The sequence below is a fragment of the Microcaecilia unicolor genome, chromosome 13 (genome assembly GCF_901765095.1).
Source record: "Microcaecilia unicolor chromosome 13, aMicUni1.1, whole genome shotgun sequence".
Lineage (NCBI taxonomy): Eukaryota > Metazoa > Chordata > Amphibia > Gymnophiona > Siphonopidae > Microcaecilia > Microcaecilia unicolor.
This window is the reverse complement of record NC_044043.1, coordinates 83,347,968-83,362,064: the sequence shown is the minus strand read 5'-3', so window position 1 is coordinate 83,362,064 and position 14,097 is coordinate 83,347,968.

Genomic DNA, 14,097 nt, shown 5'->3' with positions numbered 1-14,097 from the left:
AGTATATATTTTTATTTTCCAGCGCAGGAGGCGTGCCCATGGGTGGAGAGTACGGGTGCCTGCACTAATTGGGTAGTGTGGGCACACTACTGTGCGCTACCTGATTAGTGCGGGAGCCCTTACCGCCTCCGGTAATGGGCATATGCTAAGGAGGAAATTAGTGCGTGGCCATTTTACCGCTCTCACACCAGTGCCGACCATTTTTTTTGCATGGCTTGGTTAAAGGACCCCTATTAGCATCATTTCATTCAGAAATGCACAATGCTAGTGATAACTACTTTATAGCAGTGATGTAGCCACGGGGGGGGGGGGGGGGGGGGGGGGGGGGGGGGGGGGGGGGAGGGGGAGCCTGGGCCACCAAAGCCTGTTGCTTTGGCCTGGTGGGTTTCCTTAAGCTCCGCTAACAGAAGCTTTCCTGTGGCAATATTTGCCACCGCACTGCCTGCCCTGCTTCCCTCAGGCGCATGCTTGGTTTTAATGAAATTAAGCATGCAGGGCAGGCAGCACGGTGCTGAGTATCGCCAAAAAAAAAAGAAAGGCAAGGTTTGGCTACGCTTCTGCTTTACAGTCAGACTTGGAAATCATATGATGGATTAACTTTTGTTTAGCAAAGATATTTTTCCCCGTTATCCCCCTAATTCTGTAAAGCTGGACGCCCAATTTTACACTTGGGGTGCAAAGTTATGCATGCAATTTATAGAATAAGCCAGTTACGCACCTAACTTAATTATTTAATTAGATGCTAATTGGCTTTAACAACCAATATTTACCAGTTATTGCTGCTATTTGGCTCTAATTGACAGATGCGTAACTGATCTTAGTTGGTGTTCTATAAACTGGGTGCACAATTTCTGTAGCTGACAAATGCAAGAGGGACATGGAACTGGGAGGGGACATGGACAGGTCAGGGTTGTGCCTAGGAGTTACGCAGCTGGCATAAGTGCTTATTGCCTAAAGTTAGGTACAGAGCTGTGGACTTTTACTAGTATTCTATAACGGAAGTCCTGCGTGGAGTTGCTGTTCTAGAAATTGTGCTTACTGCGCATTATCCCAGCCCCTAAATTTCAGCGACCTTTTAGGAATTTACCTCTATCAGGGCAATTTCCAAAGCCAGCTGGTGTAAGTCTGGCAGACACCCGTGTCCAAATTCCAACCCTCTGTACGCGCCTCTTGCAAATATGCACAAGGGGGGGGTCCTTCTACAAAGTGGCAGTAAACCCAACACGGGCTTAATGCTCACTAAAAGGGAAGCACCGCCGGGCTACGACAGCAGCCCAGTGGTACTTCCCACCCCCAGCTCGCGTCATTTCCGGCGCTACAAAAATATTTTTATTTTTGTAGCGCTGGTGTGTACCTGGTGGTAGTCACTGCCTGGTTACCGCCGGGTTACCATGGGAGCCCTGACCACCACCTCAATGGGTGGCAGTAAGAGCTCCCTCCGAAATGGCTGCACGAGTGCTTCACTTGCCGCACAGCCATTTCCTGAAAAAAACCCCCCAAAGACCTGCCTTTTACCCGCTGCGGTAAAAGGGGGCCTCAGCGCACGACAGAAACACATGCCGATGCCAGCGTAGTCCCCCTTTTGCCGCAGCTTCGTAAAAGGGGGGCCCTAGGTAAGTTAAGCAGGTATTTACAGAATTGCACGTAGATGGAATTTTGGCCATTTATGTGCATTTGTGCTCACAGATGCACTTAAACACCATTGTTGTAAAAATTTACGTGCACAGGGTTAGTTTCTATATCTGGTGCCCCAAAAAAGCAACGCCAAAAAGAGCGCTACCCTATAAGCCATGCTTAAAGTTAGGCGCGGTGTATAGAACTGCGCTTATGCCCGAGAATCGTGCCTAGGTTTAGGCGTGGCCATTTGCACCGACTGAAACCTGGTGCAAATCACACGCGTATCTCCTGTATTCTATATCAATGCACGTAAATTTTACACCCCCCGTTATGCCCATGACCCTCCCATTTCTTGCCTTTTTCAGATCGCGCGTATACTTTAGTGGGGATCCGGTGCCTAAATTTATGTACGTAAATTCCAATTAAATATAATTAGTGCCAATAATTGCTTGTTAAAAAAGTCAATTGGTGCTAGTTAGCTTGTTATTTAATTAAACTACATGCACAGTTTTTGGCGACATTTATAGAATTTGGGGGCTAATGGTAAATGTTAGTACCTATACGATAGCATTGTCCTCTTACCCCGCGTACCTACATATTTCACTTACAAAATTGCCTCCTAAAAGGTGACAGAGATTTCTGTAAGAGATTATATTTTCAGTGCTCAGTTAGTACTAACCTTTATTAGTTGTTGTTTGCGCAGGGTGGAACAATTATTTCTCTGAAGTGAAAGGGGTGTGCTGAACACTCCAAACTTCCTGTGAATCAGAGCAACTCTTGCAGCCATCCTTTTCCTGTGGTTTCTTTAACCAGCGTCCATATAAATATTTATTCAAAGTTGGGAAAATACCGCAAGCAGATCCATCATTCTGTAGTTATCTGTAGAGCTGCAGTTCTAGCAGGATAAGAGCCACCTGCTTTACTGGTTCTTTGTGTGGATGTGGGAGGGTGGGGAGAGAGAGCAGAGAAGGTCCGCGGCTGTGTAACAGCTCTGGAAGCCAAGTCTTTTGACTGCCCGGGTTCAAATGCCAAAGAATGCACCATGCACAGCAGCTGCTTTCATTGATTTCCAATGGTGTTATCGTGTTATCAGTTCTGTGCAGAAGAAGATTCGAACAAATTGGGAAATCATGCATCCTGTCTGATTTATCGGGCCACAAACCCACAGAACATTAATGCTCTACACTCACTGCTTCAACACCATTCATCTGCATCACTGTGGATCTAGCCTGTGTTTTGAATTTAAGTTTGGATAAAGTACATTACGGTGGTCTAATGGTTTTATTTGATTGTACAGGTAGGATCTTATTTTCACAGGACGTTTTACCCTATGCACAGAGCTCTCAAAATCCTGTTGTGAAGAAAAATGGCATATTGATGAAAAACTATATCGTAATAAAATTATATATTACATTATTTAATAATGCCATAACCATGCACTGTCCCTTACGTACATGTTATTACTCAGAATTCTAAATAACTTCCATTCTTTTCAGTTTCCGTGGATAACGTTTGCAATTGTCAGAATGGCCCGGTGCCATTTCTCTTCGTGAGCTTCCAAAATGAACAAGTTTTACTTGCCCCGCATTGAAAAACCCCACGTGACCCACCCAACCACCTTCTGCCCCAGTTCTGTGCAACCCGTTGGAACGTTGTGATCCACCGGAACCAAGAAAAGGTTCTAATGGAGCCCCCTCCCTGCATTATTTCCAATTTTGGCATCGCCCTTGTTTTTCTTTGTTGCCTAAACTGAACCTATGTAGTTTAATGTTTAAAAAGTTGCAAATCATGTTGAGTTTTTTATTTTTGTGTGTGTATAAAGGTTCGTATTTATTGAGCTTTCTTTTATAAATGACATGCACATTGTTTTGAAAGCATTAACTATAAATTTCTTTATTATTATTATTTTTTTTTAATACGCAGCAGTTTATACTGCTGGAGAAATTACTGCAGTATTTCATTTTGTTGACTCATTTATATAATAGAATCTGTTTATCAGATACTAATATATCTACACTGTACTTAACATTGTACAATCTCCACTTTTCTGCATCATAACAAGATGATAATTAAAGAAACAAGAGAACAACAAATTTCCTGTTTCTGTTTTGCTGTTATTCAAAAGGAAATAAGTACAAAACAGGAGGAACCCAAGAATAATGGAATTCCTCTGCTCACGTCAATAGCTTGCTTGAGTTTTAGGGACCAGTATTTAAAACGCTTTTTCCGAGTGGTAGCACCTGCCACATAGATAAATGCCACTGACTGGGGCCAGTCGCTGATTAAAACATTCCTGACTTCCTTCCCCAGCACTATCTACAGCTAGAAAATATCCAGATAGTGGCAGTATTTGTTGCCTGTATCCAGATAACTACCTGGGTATCTTAAAAGCTGTCCTGTGTTATCCAGATACTGGCACTGAATATTTTGTTATTCAGAAATTGGTGGCTGTCACTGGCACACCCATCTCTTTCAGCTGATCCTCACAGTAAGATGTTGGCAGATAAAGCCATCTGACCTTCAGCTTCTCCTCAGGGTCATCAAGAGACACAGCCTGGGCAGTACTGCCTCCCCCCCACACACACACACACTCAGGCCCCCGCCCCTTACCTTCCTGTATCTGCTCCTCTAACACAATCATCTGGGTCCTGGCACACAGGAGCCAGGAGAGAGACAGACTCAGAAGCAAGCATACAGGAAGAAGCTTCTTTAGGGTTACCATATGTCGGGATTTACCCGGACATGCCCTCTTTTTGAGGACATATCCAGGCAACCGGGTGGGTTTTGCCAATCTGCCCATTTGTCCAGATTTCTGGACAAACGGGCGGGCGGGCCGTCCTATGCTAGCCTCCCGGCCCTCCCCTTACTTACTACTCTACTGCCCTGGTGGTCTAGTGACCTCTTCCGCCTTTGGGGCAGGAAAGAGCCCTCTCTTTCCTGCCCGGAGCGCTGCCCTGCATCCTGTTGCTGATCTTGGCGCTGATTCAAAATGGCCACCGAGAGTTGTAAGACTGCTTCAACTCTCGGAGGCCATTTTGAATCAGCGCCGGGACCGTCAGCAGTGCGCTCAGCATTGCAAGGGGAACAGAATACAGGGCAGCGCTTCGGGCAGGAAAGAAGGGGCTCTTTCCTGCCCCGAAGAGGTCACTAGGCCACCAGGGCAGTAGAGTAAGGGGAGGGGAGGCTAGGATAGGACACCATTAGGCCCACCCGCGAGCCTTCCAGTTTGTCCGGAAATCCGGGCAGACTGGCAAACCCCCCCGGTTGCCCGGCCATATCTTCAAAAAGAGGACATGTCCGGGTAAAACTGGACATATGGTAACCCTAGGTAAACTGCAATATTTCAGCACTGAAACAGCTAGCAAAAGATATGTTTAGCAGCTTGCCATAGAAAATTCTTCTTACCTCGTTCCTAGATGACAGTGTTTGGGTTTGGCCTCAGAAGAACCACAGAACACTCATCAGTTCCACTGATTCTCTCCAAAGGCCCCTGTGCAGAGCTCAGCTTCCTCCACAGCCCCTCCTTCCTGTGACTAGAAGGCTTCCTATTGGCTGGATCCTACCACAGCCTTTGCACTAGACCACTAGGCCATTTGAAGCAAAGGAGGTCAGCCTGAAGAAGGCCTTTGAGTGTTGGGAGAGCAGAGGGGTTGGGGTTGGGTGGCCAACCCTCTTCCCGGGGGGGGGGGGGGAGGGAAGATGTGGCAGCAAATTTTGGCCATGGATTTGGTTTCAGCCGAACCAAGAAACCACCAGTTTCAGTTGGCCTCTACATTAATGCGTGTTAGCACACAGCAGGGGCGTAGCCACGGGCGGGCCCGGACGGGCCCAGGCCCAGCCACTTTCCCTCCAGGCCCACCCATGTTGCTGTCGCTGCTGCGGCTCCGCCGGTCCGGGAAGCAGCGTTGCCTGCCTACCTTTTAAAATAATTTGTCTCCCCAGGCTCCGCTGGCGCTGCATTTACTTCTTTGCACGTCGCAAAGCGCTGCCGTTCGCACGGGCAGCTCCGCTCCCCTTTGCCGCGTCCATCCAGCCCTCTCTGATCCCACTTCCTTTAGTGGATACGTAGGGCCAGATGGACGCGGTAAAGGGGAGCAGAGCTGCCTGTGCGAACGGCAGCGCTTTGCGACGTGCAAAGAAGTAAATGCAGCGCCAGCGGAGCCTGGGGAGACAAATTATTTTAAAAGGTAGGCAGGCAACGCTGCTTCCCACCCAGTCTATCCCCAGGCCCACCCAAAAATTTAGGTCTGGCTGCGCTACTGGCACACAGTAATGCCATACTGCCTTATAGTAAATCCCACCCTCAGGGGTGCTTTTACTAAGCCACGTAAGCATCTATGCGCACCCAACACACGCTAAAATGGAGTTACTGCCTGACTACCGCGTGGCTCTTGCGGTAATTTCATTTTTGGCGCGTATCCAATACGCGCGTCTGAAAAATATTTGTTTTATTTACTGGCGCATGTAACGGACACGCGCCAAGTGGCATTTGACTCGCGTAGGTCGCTACCGCCCCGATTCTTTACCGCTAGGTCAATGGCTGGCGGTAAGGTCTCAGACCCAAAATGGACGCGCAGCAATTTTGATTTTGCCGCACGTCCATTTTCGGCAAAAAAAAGACCCTTTTTTACAGGCGCGCTAAAAAATGGATTGGCACACGCCAAAAAAACCTGTGCCTACACTACCATAAGCCATTTTTCAGTGTGCCTTTGTAAAATGATCCCTTAGTGTGATATTTATCTATTTGTTATCTTTATATACTGCCTTTTCTAGAGATGCTGCAAGGTGCTTTACGCAATGTTAACACAACAAAGTACAAAATAAAAGCATAGGAAATACAAAACCTAGCACTAATATCCCTGCACTCAGGAAACAGATTAATGGAAGTGCAGGCACCTTGTAACAACAAGCTCTCCGTCACTGCAGGAACTCAGTTTTTCTGATTTGTTACTCCAAAAAACAGGAATACACCCTAATCTGGAGGAACAAGATATTTTTATTTTATTTTTGTTACATTTGTACCCCGCGCTTTCCCACTCATAGCAGGGTCAATGCGGCTTACAATTATATACAGGTACTTATTTGTACCTGGGGCAATGGAGGGTTAAGTAGAAGTCGGCCCTTGCAGACCACCAGTGTGGCCGCGCAGGCTTCTGCTTCTGTGAGTCTGACGTCCTGCATGTACGTGCAGGACGTCAGACTCACAGAAACAGAAGCCTGCGCAGCCTTCTACATGGAATGTTGCTAGTGGAATAGCAACATTCCATGTAGAATCTCCAATAGTAGCAACATTCCATGTAGAATCTCCAATGGTATCTATTTTATTTTTGTTACATTTGTACCCCGCGCTTTCCCACTCATGGCAGGCTCAATGCGGCTTACATGGGGCAATGGAGGGTTAAGTGACTTGCCCAGAGTCACAAGGAGCTGCCTGTGCCTGAAGTGGAATCAAACTCAGTTCCTCAGTTCCCCAGGACCAAAGTCCACCACCCTAACCACTAGGCCACTCCTCCACTGTTGCTACTATTTGAGATTCTACATGGAATGTTGCTATTCCACTAGCAACATTCCATGTAGAAGTCGGCCCTTGCAGATCACCAATGTGGCCGCGCAGGCTTCTGCTTCTGTGAGTCTGACGTCCTGCACGAACATGCAGGACGTCAGACTCACAGAAACAGAAGCCTGCGCAGCCTTCTACATGGAATGTTGCTAGTGGAATAGCAACATTCCATGTAGAATCTCCAATAGTATCTATTTTTGTTACATTTGTACCCCGCGCTTTCCCACTCATGGCAGGCTCAATGCGGCTTACAATTATATACAGGTACTTATTTGTACCTGGGGCAATGGAGGGTTAAGTGACTTGCCCAGAGTCACAAGGAGATGCCTGCCTCTGAAAATGGATTTACTGGATTTTTGTGTCCTAATTATTGTGAGAATTGTGATCTCTTCCCTCCCTCCCTCCCCTCCCCTTTCACGTTTCTGTTATATTTATTTGTTTGTTACATTTGTATCCCACATTTTCCCACCTATTTGCAGGCTCCATGTGGCTTACATAGTACCGTAAGGCATTCGCCATGCCGGTAAGGAACAAATACAAAATGGTATTATGGTGGAAAAAGGTTTATGTGTTACAGACACATTTGGGAATCATAGAGAGGAAGAGCTGTGTTATGTCCATTACTAGCTTAAGTTTCCTTGTGTAGCAGGGAACCGGCATTTTAAGTTGGGTCAGCTGCCGTTTTGAATAACTTAGTTTTTAGTGATTTCCTGAAGTTTAGGTGGTTGTATGTTGTTTTCACAGCTTTTGGTAGTGCTTATGTAGTTGTGTGCTTATGTAGGAGAAGCTAGTTACTAGTACTACTACTTGACATTTCTAAAGCGCTACTAGGGTTACGCAGCGCTGTACAATTTAACATAGAAGGACAGTCCCTGCTCAAAGGAGCTTACAATCTAAAGGACAAATGTACAGTCAGTCAAATAGGGGCAGTCTAGATTTCCTGAAAGGTATAAAGGTTAGGTGCCGAAAGCAACATTGAAGAGGTGGGCTTTGAGCAAGGATTTGAAGATGGGTAGGGAGGGGGCTTGGCATAAGGGCTCAGGAAGTTTATTCCAAGCATAGGGTGAAGCGAGGCAGAATGAGCGGAGCCTGGAGTTGGCGGTGGTGGAGAAGGGTACTGAGAGGAGGGATTTGTCCTGTGAGCGGAGGTTACAGGCGGGAACGTAAGGGGAAATGAGGGTAGAGAGGTAATGAGGGGCTGCAGACTGAGTGCATTTGTAGGTAAGAAGGAGAAGCTTGAACTGTATGCGGTATCTGATTGGAAGCCAGTGAAGTGACCTGAGGAGAGGGGTGATATGAGTATATCGGTTCAGGCGGAATATAAGACGTGCAGCAGAGTTCTGAACAGATTGAAGGGGGGATAGATGGCTAAGTGGGAGGCCGGTGAGGAGTAGGTTGCAGTAGTCAAGGCGAGAGGTAATGAGAGCGTGGACGAGAGTACGGGTGGTGTGCTCAGAGAGGAAAGGGTGAATTTTGCTGATGTTAAAGAGAAAGAAGCGACAGGTGTTGGCTATCTGCTGGATATGCGCAGAGAAGGAGAGGGAGGAGTCGAAGATGACTCCGAGGTTGCGGGCAGATGAAATGGGGAGGATGAGGGTGCCATCAACTGAGATAGTGAGTGGAGGAAGAGGAGAAGTGGGTTTTGGTGGAAAGACGATAAGCTCGGTCTTGGACATGTTCAGTTTCAGGTGGCGATTGGACATCCATGCAGCAATGTCGGATAAGCAGGCCGATACCTTGGCCTGGGTCTCCGTGGTGATGTCTGGTGTGGAGAGACATAGCTGGGTGTCATCAACATTAGTTGCGTAAGTTGATTTGAGTTTGTTGCCTCATCTGTGCAGTGTCCCTTTAAAACACAAACATCGAGCTTCTGCCTTTTGTATAGAGCTGAAACAATTATTTCATCAAGAGATGGCTTCTGAAACATATTGATATGCAGCTATTATTAACTCTAATCAAGTCACATGTATGGAGAGCAGGCCACCACAAGCTGTGCAACGTGGTTGGTGGGAATATGCAAAATTGATTGTTGATCTGCGTGAAGCTGTATCTATTATGCTCTGTTTTTTTGCCAGTTTTAGACATGATTTCTGAGATGTTAGGTAATCAATAGAAATAGAATAAAATAAAATATAGAAAAGAAAATAAGATGATACCTTTTTTATTGGACTAACTTAATCCATTTTTAGATTAGCTTTCGAAGGTAGCCCTTCTTCGTCAGATCAGAAATAAGCAAATTTTGATAAGTAACAGCATATGTATTTCATTGACAGTCTGAAAGGATGAGGGAGGGGTGGGTTAGGTGAGAGACAGGGAGGGCTGAGAGGATGAGGGACAGGGAGATATGCACGGCGAACAGAGGGTGACAGAGCAGTGGAATTTCATGGTTTATAATGGGCTAGAAAACCCAGATCTTTAAGTCCTGTCTGGTGGGTGTCAAAATATTTAATATCTAGCCCATTATAAACCATGAAAATTCACTGCTTTGTCACCCTCTGATCACTATGCATATCTCCTTGTCCCTCATCCCTGATCAAGGCTGAATAGATTTGGATGGGCAGGAGTGGGGCTTTTCAGATGCTCTTACAACAGCTTCAGAAATTTTGGAACAAGGCCAGTGCCGGGCAGACTTCTACGGTCTATGCTCTAAAAATGGCAAAGATAAATCAAGATCAGGTATATATATGATTTATCACTTCATACTATATGTATGGTGGTGGATGCTTGGAATGCCCTCCCGCGGGAGGTGGTGGAGATGAAAACGGTAACGGAATTCAAACATGCGTGGGATAAACATAAAGGAATCCTGTTCAGAAGGAATGGATCCTCAGGAGCTTAACCGAGATTGGATAGCAGAGCCGGTAGTGGGAGGCGGGGCTGGAGGGAGGCGGGGATAGTGCGGGGCAGACTTATACGGTCTGTGCCAGAGCCGGTGGTGGGAGGCGGGGATAGTGCTGGGCAGACTTATATGGTCTGTGCCAGAGCCGGTGGTTGGGAGGCGAGGATAGTGCTGGGCAGACTTATACGGTCTGTGCCAGAGCCGGTGGTTGGGAGGCGAGGATAGTGCTGGGCAGACTTATACGGTCTGTGCCAGAGCCGGTGGTTGGGAGGCGGGGCTGGTGGTTGGGAGGCAGGGATAGTGCTGAGCAGACTTATACGATCTGTGCCAGAGCCGGTGGTGGGAGGCGGGGATAGTGCGGGGCAGACTTATACGGTCTGTGCCAGAGCCGGTGGTTGGGAGGCGGGGATAGTGCCGGGCAGACTTATATGGTCTGTGCCAGAGCCGGTGGTTGGGAGGCGAGGATAGTGCTGGGCAGACTTATATGGTCTGTGCCAGAGCCGGTGGTTGGGAGGCGAGGATAGTGCTGGGCAGACTTATACGGTCTGTGCCAGAGCCGGTGGTTGGGAGGTGGGGCTGGTGGTTGGGAGGCGGGGATAGTGCTGGGCAGACTTATACGGTCTGTGCCCTGAAGAGCATTGGTACAAATCAAAGTAGGGTATACACAAAAAGTAGCACACATGAGTTGTCTTGTTGGGCAGACTGGATGGGACCATACTAGTCTTTATCTGCCACTTACTATGTAAGTGTATCCTGTCAGGTTTATTTCTGGGGAGGTTCCCATATCCCTACACACACTTGTACATCCCAGAAAACAGAATTCTTTAGTTCCCATGTAGCATTTTTATTTGCTTGAGTTAATACATTTTCATATACGTACATTTGAATGTCTGCAGAACTCGTTTCCTAAAAGGAAGTGGTTGATAAGCTGAGGTACAGGAAGATGCATAGGGAGCTTAGGGAAAGTGGCAAAGGGACACTGAGCAGCCAAGGAAAAAATACACATGTTAACCAGCTGCAATAGCTTGGTTCTGGGATCAAGAGGTCTCTCAAATTCTCATACATGAATGATCCGATGCAATTTGGAAGATGGGGTTGTTCACAGTGCAGTGAGTTTCATTACTGACATCCCATTGACTCCTAGCTGCTCACTTAATGCCACGTGGCCCACATCAGCTGCTTAGTCTCCCTTCAAGATGCAGGAAGTTCATTACAAGCTGCTTTTAGTTCAGCTCTTACAGCTGACCCTGCTGAACCTGTGTGATGCATTCCAGCACCTCCATAAAGGAGAGCCTGCGCTCAGATTCTCCTGACAGGGTCCAGAGAAGAACCAAGCTTGATTTATTTCTCTTAAGCATTTAAATGCAAACGATTGTATTTATTATATACACACAGAAGCCAGGGTTCTTTAGCCTGAAAAATGCTGAAAATAGGAATGGGCTGTTGTTTTCAATACAGAAGCCAAAGCAGGAATGGAGGGTGACACAATGACCAAATCCACCAGGGACATGTAGTCCAAAGCAGATTTATTAAAGCATCAAAACAAGAGGACCCAGCACGGGCCGTGTTTCGGCGGATGCAGCCGCCTGCCTCAGGGGCCACTACCCACAACTTGGGACACCGAAACAACTAAGAGTAATGTGTGTGCAGGAGAATGAATACGATTAGAGAAAGTTGTATTAGTTGAACAGTATTGATGTTTGCATTGTATGTTTTTGGAACGTGGTAGAAAAATGAATAAAATTTTTTTCAAATAAAAAAAAAATAAAAATAAAAATCAGCAGCCTTCACAGCGCTGCGCTGCAGAATGGACGATAACACACTGTATTGGATGATTTACAGGTCAGCATTAAGCTTTTCTGACTTAATGTCTTCTGATCTGATTGTTACATTTGTACCCCGCGCTTTCCCACTCATGGCAGGCTCAATGCGGCTTACATGGGCAATGGAGGGTTAAGTGACTTGCCCAGAGTCACAAGGAGCTGCCTGTGCCTGAAGTGGGAATCAAACTCCGTTCCTCAGTTCCCCAGGACCACCACCCTAACCACTAGGCCACTCCTCCACTGTTGCTACTAGCAACATTCCATGTAGATGTTGGCCCTTGCAGATCACCAATGTGGCCGCGCAGGCTTCTACATGGAATGTTGCCTAGTGGAATAGCAACATTCCATGTAGAATCTCCAATAGTATCTATTTTATTTTTGTTACATTTGTACCCTGCGCTTAGGCTCAATGCGGCTTACATGGGGCAATGGAGGGTTAAGTGACTTGCCCAGAGTCACAAGGAGCTGCCTATGCTGGGAATCGAACTCAGTTCCTCAGTTCCCCAGGACCAAAGTCCACCACCCTAACCACTAGGCCACTCCTCCACTGTTGCTACTATTTGAGATTCTACATGGAATGTTGCTATTCCACTAGCAACATTCCATGTAGAAGTCGGCCCTTGCAGATCTCCAATGTGGCCGCGCAGGCTTCTGCTTCTGTGAGTCTGACGTCCTGCACGTACGTGCAGGACGTCAGACTCACAGAAACAGAAGCCTGCGCAGCCTTCTACATGGAATGTTGCTAGTGGAATAGCAACATTCCATGTAGAACCTCCAATAGTAGCAACATTCCATGTAGAATCTCCAATAGTAGCAACATTCCATGTAGAACCTCCAATAGTAGCAACATTCCATGTAGAATCTCCAATAGTAGCAACATTCCATGTAGAATCTCCAATAGTATCTATTTTATTTTTGTTACATTTGTACCCTGCGCTTAGGCTCAATGCGGCTTACATGGGGCAATGGAGGGTTAAGTGACTTGCCCAGAGTCACAAGGAGCTGCCTATGCTGGGAATCGAACTCAGTTCCTCAGTTCCCCAGGACCAAAGTCCACCACCCTAACCACCAGGCCACTCCTCCACTCTGCACCAGACATTGTTCTTAATTGTCTCAGAGGCATATTTTCAAAGCACTTAGACTTAAAAAGTTACGTGGAGGGGCATTTTCGATATGTCGTCTAAGTCCAGTTTTGGACATTTTGCTAAAAACGTTCAAAATTCAAGTGGGGAATATAGTCATGTTCAAAACTGAAAAACATCTATCTTTTTTTCCCCCGAAAATGGCTGTTTGCTAGATGTTTTTGTGCTCTGTGCATTTGTCTTGTTGGTCCATTTTCAGAAAAAAAAAAGTCCCAAGTGAAAAACGCACAAAATCAAGCCATTGGGATGTAGGAGGAGCCAATATTCTTAGTAGACTGGCCACACAGACATCCCAAGAAAGCAATGAGTCATCCTAAGGGGCAGTGCAGTGAACTTCCAATAAATGCTTTCAGGTACACATTTATTTATTTATTTGTTACATTTATACCCCACATTTTCCCACCTATTTGCAGGCTCAATGTGGCTTGCATAGTACTGTAAAGGCGTTCGCCAGTCGGTTGATAACAAATATTGTGGTCAAATGAGGTAGGTGTGTGTCAGGCACCGTGAAGGTCGTAGGGAATGAAGATTGTATATTGTCCAGTACGATCATTGGTTGTGCTGTGTTGCTGGACGTGGGGATTTACGTTGGATCAGTGGGGTAAGCCTTTTTGAAGAGGTTGGTTTTTAGTGATTTTCTGAAGTTTAGGTGGTCATGGATTGTTTTTATAGCTTTTGGGAGTCCATTTCATAATTGTGTGCTTATGTAGGGGAAGCTGGATGCGTAAGTTGTTTTGTATTTAAGTCCTTTGCAATTTGGGTAATGTATGTTTAGGTATGATTGTGATGATCTGATTCTGTTTCTGGTTGGTAGATCTATGAGGTCTGTCATGTATCCTGGGAGAACATCTCATTGTAGCTCCCTTTTTAATCACATTTTTGGGGAGTGGGTTGGGGGTTAGTGACCACTGGGGGGAGTAAGTGGAGGTCATCTCTGATTCCCTCCACTGGTCATCTGGTCATTTAGGGCACTTTTTTGTGACTTATTCATTCATTCATTAATTTATTTGTTACATTTGTATCCCACATTTTCCCACTCATTAGTAGACTCAACGTGGCTTACATAGTACCGGAGAGGCATTTGCGGACTCCGGTGTAGACAAATACAAAGTGATA